The sequence below is a fragment of the Nerophis lumbriciformis genome, linkage group LG09 (assembly GCF_033978685.3).
Source record: "Nerophis lumbriciformis linkage group LG09, RoL_Nlum_v2.1, whole genome shotgun sequence".
In the NCBI taxonomy this organism is placed as follows: domain Eukaryota; kingdom Metazoa; phylum Chordata; class Actinopteri; order Syngnathiformes; family Syngnathidae; genus Nerophis; species Nerophis lumbriciformis.
The window spans coordinates 38,253,047-38,265,420 of NC_084556.2; positions in this window are offsets into that span (position 1 = coordinate 38,253,047).

Below are 12,374 nucleotides of genomic sequence, written 5' to 3' on the forward strand. Positions count from 1 at the left end.
GAGCTACTTTGACCAAAAGAAAATAGTTTGTTTGATTTATATGACTGGCAACAATGAACTTTTACTTTAGTTAGGAAGCAAATCTCCACTCGAACAGTGTGGTCATTGTCTTTGTGCTGTTTTGTGGTCATTTGTCATTAACAGGGGTATTTGCAACTTGCTCACTGTTTCACATTTTTTTTATTGTCTATATTTTTCACAACAACAGATTATATTGTGCATGTTTGCCCGAAGGGAGCGCGTGTGCACATGTACAAAAGATGTCCAACAGACTCAACTAACAATTTTAACCTAATTCAAAATGATCCAGTCTACATTGCATGGAGTGCCTGGAACTTACAGTTGCTGCAATAGAGTGCACATGAGTGCAGTGGTGTGTGGGTGCCATGATCTGTTGAGAAATGTTTTTATTATTATTATTAATGCACACACAAAGAACAACTTCAATGTGGATGATGTGCTTTTATCACAAAAATTGAATGAAGCAAAACGCCTTTGTATATTTGATTGCTTGATTATTTAAAAAAATTGATCGACAGATTTCTCAATTACCAAAATAATGGATAGCTGCAGCTCTACATATAACTGTAGCAGTGTAGTGCGTTCTAGGGGTGTCCCGATCTGATATAAGGCCTTTTCCACAAGCAGTTCAGGAACTTTGAATTCCTCGAATTTAACAGTATATTGGACGGCATCTAAAATCTCTGATATTAGCTCTCAATATAAGCAGTCTATTACAGACTCCAGCACTCCTATCCAGCAGTGCCCGGATCTCTTTTCCACAAAAGTTTACGAACTATAGTTCCTGTAGACCTGTGTGGCTTGTGTTTTGACAAGCATTTAAGTCCCATCTTAAAACTCATTTGTATACTCTAGCCTTTAAATAGCCCCCCTTTTTTAGACCAGTTGATCTGCCGTTTCTTTTCCTTTCTCCTCTGCTCCCCTCTCCCTTGTGGAGGGGGAGACACACAGGTCCGGTGGCCATGGATGAAGTGCTGGCTGTCCAGAGTCGGGACCCGGAGTGGACAGCTCGCCTGTGCATCGGTTGGGAACATCTCTGCGCTGCTGACCCGTCTCTGCTCGGGATGATTTCCTGCTGGCCCCACTATGGACTGGACTCTTACTATTATGTTGGATCCACTATGGACTGGACTCTCACAATATTATGTCAGACCCACTCGACACCCATTGCATTCGGTCTCCCCTAGATGGGGGGGGGGGTTACCCACATATGCGGCCCTCTCCAAGGTTTCTCATAGTCATTCACATCGACGTCCCACTGGGGTGAGTTTTTCCTTGCCCTTATGTGGGCTCTGTACCGAGGATGTCGTTGTGGCTTGTGCAGCCCTTTGAGACACTTGTGATTTAGGGCTATATAAATAAACATTGATTTATGATTGATTGATTGACCGCATTTTTCTAATAAGGGTAGTTTATACATCTCCGGCTAATGGCGTATGCAAGAGTTGTAGAGTATTTTTCTACACTGATAGCATGTAAATAAACGGACAATATTAGGTTATTAGGTCATATTTCTTTAATTAAAGTGTACCTATAAGTAAATGAAACATAAAACAATTATATACAATAGTGTGCTAAATTTTATTTAAAAGTCAACCAGGTTTTTATCCACAGTATCTACAAACCCCGTTTCCATATGAGTTGGGAAATTGTGTTAGATGTAAATATAAACGGAATACAATGATTTGCAAATCATTTTCAACCCATATTCAGTTGAATATGCTACAAAGACAACATATTTGATGTTCAAACTGATAAACATTTTTTTTTTTTTTGCAAATAATCATTAACTTTAGAATTGGATGCCAGCAACACGTGACAAAGAAGTTGGGAAAGGTGGCAATAAATGCTGAAAAAGTTGAGGAATGCTCATCAAACACTTATTTGGAACATCCCACAGGTGAACAGGCAAATTGGGAACAGGTGGATGCCATGATTGGGTATAAAAGTAGATTCCATGAAATGCTCAGTCATTCACAAACAAGGATGGGGCGAGGGTCACCACTTTGTCAACAAATGTGTGAGCAAATTGTTGAACAGTTTAAGAAAAACCTTTCTCAACCAGTTATTGCAAGGAATTTAGGGATTTCACCATCTATGGTCCGTAATATCATCAAAGGGTTCAGAGAATCTGGAGAAATCACTGCACGTAAGCAGCTAAGCCCGTGACCTTCGATCCCTCAGGCTGTACTGCATCAACAAGCGACATCAGTGTGTAAAGGATATCACCACATGGGCTCAGGAACACTTCAGAAACCCACTGTCAGTAACTACAGTTGGTCGCTACATCTGTAAGTGCAAGTTAAAACTCTACTATGCAAGGCGAAAACCGTTTATCAACAACACCCAGAAACGCCGTCGGCTTCGCTGGGCCTGAGCTCATCTAAGATGGACTGATACAAAGTGGAAAAGTGTTCTGTGGTCTGACGAGTCCACATTTCAAATTGTTTTTGGAAACTGTGGACGTTGTGTCCTCCGGACCAAAGAGGAAAAGAACCATCCGGATTGTTATAGGCGCAAAGTTGAAAAGCCAGCATCTGTGATGGTATGGGGGTGTATTAGTGCCCAAGACATGGGTAACTTACACATCTGTGAAGGCGCCCTTAATGCTGAAAGGTACATACAGGTTTTGGAGCAACATATGTTGCCATCCAAGTAACGTTACCATGGACGCCCCTGCTTATTTCAGCAAGACAATGCCAAGCCACGTGTTACATCAACGTGGCTTCAGAGTAAAAGAGTGCGGGTACTAGACTGGCCTGCCTGTAGTCCAGTCCTTTCTCCAATTGAAAATGTGTGGCGCATTATGAAGCCTAAAATACCACAACGGAGACCCCCGGACTGTTGAACAACTTAAGCTGTACATCAAGCAAGAATGGGAAAGAATTCCACCTGAGAAGCTTAAAAAATAAATGTGTCTCCTCAGTTCCCAAACGTTTACTGAGTGTTGTTAAAAGGAAAGGCCATGTAACACAGTGGTGAACATGCCCTTTCCCAACTACTTTGGCACGTGTTGCAGCCATGAAATTCTAAGTTAATTATTATTTGCAAAAAAAAAAAAAGCTTATGATTTTGAACATCAAATATGTTGTCTTTGTAGTGCATTCAATTGAATATGGGTTGAAAAAGATTTGCAAATCATTGTATTCCGTTTATATTTACATCTAACACAATTTCCCAACTCATATGGAAACTGGATTTGCAACAGTCGGAAACATGTATGCGTCCTCCTTTGCCTGACGCAGCTGGCTCAGTTTTGCTGTCAACCGTGGTTTGTTGTTGTTGAAGGTGCGTAAGTCTTTATTGGCACACATACTTCCTCACAGAAACTAATGTAAGATGTCAGTATCTGTGAGTTTGTCCAAGTCACTTGTGGCATCCTCAAACACACTCCAGTCTGCGCAGTCAAAGCAGTCCTGTAACTCTTCCTTTGCCTCATTTGTCCATGTCTTTACTGTTCTGAATGCAGGCTTTGCAGATTTAAATTTTTGTTTGTAAGTTGGGATGAGATGGATCAAATTGTGATCAGAGCAGCCAAGAGCCGCACGAGAGAAAGAGTGGTATGCCCCTTTAAGAGCCGTGTAGCAGTAGGGATGATGTTTGATAAGAAATTATCGAGTTCGAGCCTATTATTGAATCCTCTTATCGAACTGATTCCTTATCGATTCTCTTATCGAGTCCAGATAGGTTGTTGTATATGGGGAAAAAAACACACAATATTTGGTTTAACAGACGCTCACTTTTATTATATAAGAAAAAAATAAAATCTAATAAATAAATTAATATTGACTGTTACCCCCCAAAAAAATTAAATAAAATAAATAAATATTGACTGTTGTTACCCAAAGTATATTAAGTGGGATTTTTAAGAAAAACAAATATATACAGTAACACAAAAACAACCGGTCTCTGTGATCACTATAGGTGTATAAATAATAATATAGTGTTAAATAAAATCAGTCCATTGGGCACAAAACTGAAAATAATACAGCTCTCCAAAAACTGCACTTCTGCTGCTATTTGACATAACTGTTTGTTATGATGCTTTGACATTTTTGCACTTTATTTCTTTATTGAAAGAAAATTCTATGAAGAGAAAAATTGTTTGCAAATGTGGTTACAATGATAAAAAATGAAAAGTTAAAGCTAAAAAAAGAAATACACATTATTGAGTTAACATTATTTCTTTATGGGGGAAAGATGTGATGTTATGAGCAAGGGAATACAACAACTACACTACCCAGCATGCAACGGGAGTGATGAGCATGCGCGGTAGCCCCGAAAAGTGTTGTTGCATGTCTTCACCCGGCAGCTAAGAATGAGGTTATGAGCACGCTGTGAAAGTAAACGTCAAGAACTCAGCCAACACGCCTCGTCTGCATTATTTATAATTAGACAGACAACACATATACAGTGTGATTTTGTTTTGTTTAGAAGGAAAGAAAAACAAAATTTAAAAAAGGGAGATGTCATATATATTGTGTATATATATGTATGTGCTGCGGTTGCTTTAAGAACGTTGCGACAGCTGCCGTAAAGGAGGTGCGTTGCTAGCCTGGTTGCTATGTTTCCGGTTGGTCGTAAAAGTGTTCGTCATGTGTTTGTACCCTGCTCAAATCTCTCAGTAAAGTTATTCATAGGATTAGACCTTTTGTTTTGAACTTTATTACACCTTGGAGCGCTTTTTCCGGTCCATTGTTTTTCCTGCTTTCCCTATCTGCGCCTAATGACTGAGCTACGTGACGTCATTTCTTGTGATGTCTCACAGGGCATTTCTGGTCGGGACGGGATTGGTCCCAGGGATTCGATTAAAGAACCAACTATTTTTCTTTACTATAGTGGTCTCGATAATGGGTACCGGTTCTCAAAAAGGGATTTGAGTCCGAGGACGCGGTTCTTTTCTTATCGAACAACCGGGAAAACCGGTTTCGAGTATCATCCCGATGTAGCAGTGATCTAGTGTGTTATTGTCTCTGGTGGGACAGTGAATCTGCTGTCTGTATTTCAGAAGTTATATATCAATATATATCAATACAGTCTGCAAGGGATACAGTCCGTAAGCACACATGATTGTGCGTGCTGCTGGTCCACTAATAGTACTAACCTTTAACAGTTAATTTTACTCATTTTCATTAATTACTAGTTTCTATGTAACTGTTTTTATATTGTTTTACTTTATTTGTTATTCAAGAAAATGTTTTTAATTTATTTATCTTATTTTATGAATTTAAAAAAAAGAACCTTATCTTCACCATACCTGGTTGTCCAAATTAGGCATAATAATGTGTTAATTCCACGACTGCATATATCGGTCGATATCGGTATCGGTAATTAAAGAGTTGGACAATATCGGGATATCGGATATCGGCAAAAAAACATTATCGGACATCCCTACCCAGAAACGCTGCCGGCTTCGCTGGGCCCGAGCTCATCTAAGATGGACTGATACAAAGTGTAAAAGTGTTCTGTGGGCTGACGAGTCCACATTTCAAATTGTTTTTGGAAACTGTGGACGTTGTGTCCTCCAGAACAAAGAGGAAAAGAACCATCCGGATTTTTATAGGCGCAAAGTTCAAAAGCCAGCATCTGTGATGGTATGGGGGTGTGTTAGTGCCCAAGGCATGGGTAACGTACACATCTGTGAAGGCACCATTAAAGCTGAAAGGTACATACAGGTTAGGAGCAACGTGTGTTGCCATCCAAGCAATGTTATTATGGACGTCCCTGCTTATATCAGCAGGACAATGCCAAGCCACGTGTTACAACAGCGTGGCTCCATAGTAAAAGGAGTGTGGGTACTAGACTGGCCTGCCTGTAGTCCAGACCTGTATCCCATTGAAAATGTGTGGCGCAAAATGAAGCCTAAAATACCACAATGAAGACCCCGGACTGTTGAACATTTTAAGCTGTACATCAAGCAAGATGTACAGCTTAGAACTCCTCTCTGAGCTGCCACCTTAACGTGGTAGAGGAGTTTGCGTGTCCCAATGATCCTAGGAGCTATGTTGTCCGGGGGCTTCCATGCCCCCTGGTAGGGTCTCCCAAGACAAACAGGTCCTAGGTGAGGGATCAGACAAAGAGCAGCTCGAAGACTTCTATGGAAATGCAAGAACCGAGACTCAGATTTCCCTCGCCCGGACGCGGGTCACCGGGGCCCCCCTCCGGAGCCAGGCCCGGAGTTGGGGCACGATGGCGAGCGCCTGGTGGCCGGGCCTGTCCCCATGGGGCCCGGCCGGGCACAGACCGAAGAGGCAACGTGGGTCCCCCCTCCAATGGGCTCACCACCCATAGCAGGGGCCATAGAGGTCGGGTGCAATGTGAGCTGGGCGGTAGCCGAAGGCAGGGCACTTGGCGGTCCGATCCTCGGCTACAGAAGCTAGCTCTTGGGACGTGGAACGTCACCTCGCTGGGGGGGAAGGAGCCTGAGCTAGTGCGCGAGGTAGAGAAGTTCCGGTTGGATATAGTCGGACTCACCTCGACGCACAGCAAGGGCTCTGGAACCAGTTCTCTCGAGAGGGGCTGGACTCTCTTCCACTCTGGCGTTGCCAGCAGTGAGAGGCGACGGGCTGGGGTGGCAATTCTTGTTGCCCCCCGGCTCAGAGCCTGCATGTTGGAGTTCAACCCGGTGGACGAGAGGGTAGCTTCCCTCCGCCTTCGGGTGGGGGGACGGGTCCTGACTGTTGTTTGCGCTTACGCTCCAAGTAGCAGCTCAGAGTACCCACCCTTTTTGGATTCACTCGAGGGAGTACTTGAGAGTGCTCCCCCGGGTGATTCCCTCGTTCTACTGGGGGACTTCAACGCTCATATTGGCAACGACAGTGAAACCTGGAGAGGCGTGATTGGGAAGAATGGCCGCCCGGATCTGAACCCAAGTGGTGTTTTGTTATTGGACTTTTGTGCCCGTCACGGATTGTCCATAACGAACACCATGTTCAAGCATAAGGGTGTCCATATGTGCACTTGGCACCAGGACACCCTAGGCCGCAGTTCTATGATCGACTTTGTAGTTGTGTCATCGGATTTGCGGCCTCATGTTTTGGACACTCGGGTGAAGAGAGGGGCGGAGCTTTCTACCGATCACCACCTGGTGGTGAGTTGGCTGCGATGGTGGGGGAGGATGCCGGACAGACCTGGCAGGCCCAAACGCATTGTGAGGGTTTGCTGGGAACGTCTGGCAGAGTCTCCTGTCAGAGAGAGTTTCAATTCCCACCTCCGGAAGAACTTTGAACATGTCACGAGGGAGGTGCTGGACATTGAGTCCGAGTGGACCATGTTCCGCACCTCTATTGTCGAGGCGGCTGATTGGAGCTGTGGCCGCAAGGTAGTTGGTGCCTGTCGTGGCGGTAATCCTAGAACCCGTTGGTGGACACCGGCGGTGAGGGATGCCGTCAAGCTGAAGAAGGAGTCCTATCGGGTTCTTTTGGCTCATGGGACTCCTGAGGCAGCGGACAGGTACCGACAGGCCAAGCGGTGTGCGGCTTCAGCGGTCGCGGAGGCAAAAACTCGGACATGGGAGGAGTTCGGGGAAGCCATGGAAAACGACTTCCGGACGGCTTCGAAACGATTCTGGACCACCATCCACCGCCTCAGGAAGGGGAAGCAGTGCACTACCAACACCGTGTATGGTGCGGATGGTGTTCTGCTGACCTCGACTGCGGAAGTTGTGGATCGGTGGAGGGAATACTTCGAAGACCTCCTCAATCCCACCAACATGTCTTCCTATGAGAAAGCAGTGCCTGAGGAATCTGTGGTGGGCTCTCCTATTTCTGGGGCTGAGGTTGCTGAGGTAGTTAAAAAGCTCCTCGGTGGCAAGGCCCCGGGGGTGGATGAGATCCGCCCGGAGTTCCTTAAGGCTCTGGATGCTGTAGGGCTGTCTTGGTTGACAAGACTCTGCAGCATCGCGTGGACATCGGGGGCAGTACCTCTGGATTGGCAGACCGGGGTGGTGGTTCCTCTCTTTAAAAAGGGGAACCGGAGGGTGTGTTCTAACTATCGTGGGATCACACTCCTCAGCCTTCCCGGTAAGGTCTATTCAGGTGTACTGGAGAGGAGGCTACGCCGGATAGTCGAACCTCGGATTCAGGAGGAACAGTGTGGTTTTCGTCCTGGTCGTGGAACTGTGGACCAGCTCTATACTCTCGGCAGGGTCCTTGAGGGTGCATGGGAGTTTGCCCAACCAGTCTACATGTGCTTTGTGGACTTGGAGAAGGCATTCGACCGTGTCCCTCGGGAAGTCCTGTGGGGAGTGCTCAGAGAGTATGGGGTTTCGGACTGTCTGATTGTGGCGGTCCGCTCCCTGTATGATCAGTGTCAGAGCTTGGTTCGCATTGCCGGCAGTAAGTCGGACACGTTTCCGGTGAGGGTTGGACTCCGCCGAGGCTGCCCTTTGTCACCGATTCTGTTCATAACTTTTATGGACAGAATTTCTAGGCGCAGTCAAGGCGTTGAGGGGATCCGGTTTGGTGGCTGCAGGATTAGGTCTCTGCTTTTTGCAGATGATTTGGTCCTGATGGCTTCATCTGGCCAGGATCTTCAGCTCTCACTGGATCGGTTCGCAGCTGAGTGTGAAGCGACTGGGATGAGAATCAGCACCTCCAAGTCCGAGTCCATGGTTCTCGCCCGGAAAAGGGTGGAGTGCCATCTCCGGATTGGGGAGGAGATCTTGCCCCAAGTGGAGGAGTTCAAGTACCTCGGAGTCTTGTTCACGAGTGAGGGAAGAGTGGATCGTGAGATCGACAGGCGGATCGGTGCGGCGTCTTCAGTAATGCGGACGCTGTATCGATCCGTTGTGGTGAAGAAGGAGCTGAGCCGGAAGGCAAAGCTCTCAATTTACCGGTCGATCTACGTTCCCATCCTCACCTATGGTCATGAGCTTTGGGTTATGACCGAAAGGACAAGATCACGGGTACAAGCGGCCGAAATGAGTTTCCTCCGCCGGGTGGCGGGGCTCTCCCTTAGAGATAGGGTGAGAAGCTCTGTCATCCGGGGGGAGCTCAAAGTAAAGCCGCTGCTCCTCCGCATCGAGAGGAGCCAGATGAGGTGGTTCGGGCATCTGGTCAGGATGCCACCCGAGCGCCTCCCTAAGGAGGTGTTTAGGGCATGTCCGACCGGTAGGAGGCCACGAGGAAGACCCAGGACACGTTGGGAAGACTATGTCTCCCGGCTGGCCTGGGAACGCCTCGGGATCCCCCGGGAGGAGCTGGACGAAGTGGCTGGGGAGAGGGAAGTCTGGGCTTCCCTGCTTAGGCTGCTGCCCCCGCGACCCGACCTCGGATAAGCGGAAGAAGATGGATGGATGGATGGATCAAGCAAGAATGGGAAATAATTCCACCTAAAAAGCTTCACAAATTGGTCTCTTTAGTTCCCAAACGTTTACTAAGGGTTGTTAAAAGGAAAGGCCAGGTAACACAGTGGTAAAAATGCCCCTGTGCCAACTTTTTTGCTGCCATTTAATTGTATGTTAATGATTATTTACAAAAAAAATTAAGTTTCTCAGTTTGAACATTAAATATCTTGTCTCTGCAGTCTATTCAAAGTTGAAAAGGATTTGCAAATCATTGTATTCTGTGTTTAATTATGAATTACACAAAATGCCAACTTCACTGGTTTTGGGTTTTGTATTTCTGGACAAACAAAAGCGGCTGAAAAGAAGAGTTAATGGCAAAGGAGAGCATAGATTGCTACAATCAACTTACTGTTCCGGTAGCTGAAGACTTCTTGTTCCGGTAGCTGAACTGGCGCTCGCAAATTTTAGTCCAAACATTTAAGTTTAATAATGTAAGGAGGAAGTTTGCAATTAATCTAACAAGTGAATGTCTGGAGTAACTAGCCGGTGTGCTGTTATAAAGACGAGATGGCGCCCAAGGCTGATTATAGCGAACTTAAAAAGTCAATCGACACTCTGATCGAAAAAGTTGCTACGATCAAGGAGCAGCAGAAAACCATCATGGCCCTTGTTGTGCAGCTGGATCAGATGAGGGCTGATAATCTGGAGAAAGATAAGAAAATCGCAATTCTGGAGAACAGAGTTGCTGATATTGAGCAGTACACACGGATCAATGATGTGATCATCACCAGACTTAGCATCAAACCCCGGTCTTACGCAAGAGCAGTAACCTCCGCAAATGGAGGTGAGCCGGCGGAGTTGGATATTATTTCAATGGAGCGACAGGTAGCGGTCTTCATGCAGTCCAAGGACATACAACTGGACTGTAACAGCATCGAAGCATGTCACTTTTTGCCCAGGAGAGGAACAAACGACAAGCCGAGCGTAGTCCTGAGATTTGTAAACAGAAAGCACAAGATCGCGTTGCTAAAACAGGGAAGAAAGCTAAAAGGAACAAACGTATACATGAACGACCATTTGACCAAACGAAATGCTGATATAGCCCGAAAAGCACGCCAAATGAGGAGAGAGAAGAACATTCTACAAACTTGGACTGCGAACTGTAAAGTTTTCATCAAACTCAACGGTACTCCGGAGAACGCCAAAGTGCTGGTGATTAGAAACATCGAAGATCTGAACGAATATGACGTTTGAACTGGACTGTAAGGTAAAAGCGATTAAACACAATCATGACACACATTGACAATACGCAAGATGACACTGTTGACACAAGCCACGTCATTCAGTTGGTAAGTGAATATGACAATGCACAGTTGAGAGCATCTCAATACACTGAGCACCACCGACAAGACTTGGAACAATGATATGGACCGGACAATAATTTCCTTCTCAATATCAATGAGAACTGTTGCTACTACACCAATGAACAGTACAACCAGAATATTATTACTAAAGGCAAATGATCAATTATCCATTTTAATAGTAGAAGCCTAAACAGGAATTTCAAGGACATCAAGGACTATTTACACACCTTTTCACAACCATTTAACATAATTGCAGTATCTGAAACTTGGATTAACAGTGAAAAAGTGACAAATTTTGAGCTGGATGGTTATGACCTTATTAATGTGAATAGACAAAACAAGAGGGGTGGAGGGGTGGCAATCTATGTGGATCAATCAATCAATCAATCAATTTTATTTATATTGCCCTAAATCACAAGTGTCTCAAAGGGCTGCACAAGCCACAACGACATCCTCGGTACAGAGCCCACATAAGGGCAAGGAAAAACTCACCCCAGTGGTACGTCGATGTGAACGACTATGAGAAACCTTGGAGAGGACCGCATATGTGGGTAACCCCCCCCCCCTCTAGGGGAGACCGAATGCAATGGATGTCAAGTGGGTCTGACATAATATTGTGAGAGTCCAGTCCATAGTGGATCCAACATAATAGTAAGAGTCCAGTCCATAGTGGATCCAACATAATAGTAAGAGTCCAGTCCATAGTGGGGCCAGCAGGACACCATCCCGAGCGGAGACGAGTCAGCAGCGCAGAGATGTTCCCAACCGATGCACAGGCGAGCGGTCCACCCCGGGTCCCGACTCTGGACAGCCAGCACTTCATCCATGGCCACCGGACCTGTGCCCCCCTCCACAAGGGAGAGGGGAGCAGAGGAGAAAAGAAAAGAAACGGCAGATCAACTGGTCTAAAAAGGGGGTCTATTTAAAGGCTAGAGTATACAATATATATATATAATGTATAACACCTTGAGAGTCAAACGGTGGTTGATAACCTACTTGAATGTCTAACAGTTGAAATTTGTATGGAAAAAAGTAGAAATGTCATTATTAGTTGTATATACAGATCGCCAGGTACAAGCATTGAACGTTTTACAGATTGGATGGAATGCCTGTTTTCAAAGAAGAGTAATGTTAATAAAGCGATCTTCATTTGTGGAGACTTTAGTTTAACCTGTTAAATCCCAGTAAAAATAAAGATATAGATAATTTCATTGACACAATGTACAGTATGAGTCTATATCCCAAAATCACCAGACCCAGTCGAATTACATCCCACTCTGTCACTCTAATCGACAACATATTCACTAATGATATTGAGAATAAGACCGTAAGTGGGCTGTTGATCAAAGATATCACTGGCCACCTCCCAGTTTTTCTGATATTTAATGGAAAAAAATTAGAAAAGCCAACCAAATACAGAAGAACGAGATCAGAGGAATCCATTAGTTCATTTAAACATGATTTACTAGATGGAGCAGAATTGGGATGTAATTTATGAAAATGGTGATGTTAATAGTGCTTACAATATATTCTTGAGAATATTTAGGTCATTATATGATACAATTTGCCCAATAAAAGAATGCACCAGTAAAAGAAAATATACTAATTGTCCTTGGACCACAAAGGGATTGCATAATGCTTGCAAAAAGAAAAACACTCTTTACAGGGAATTTATAAGATTGAAAACAAAAGAAGCAGAAAAT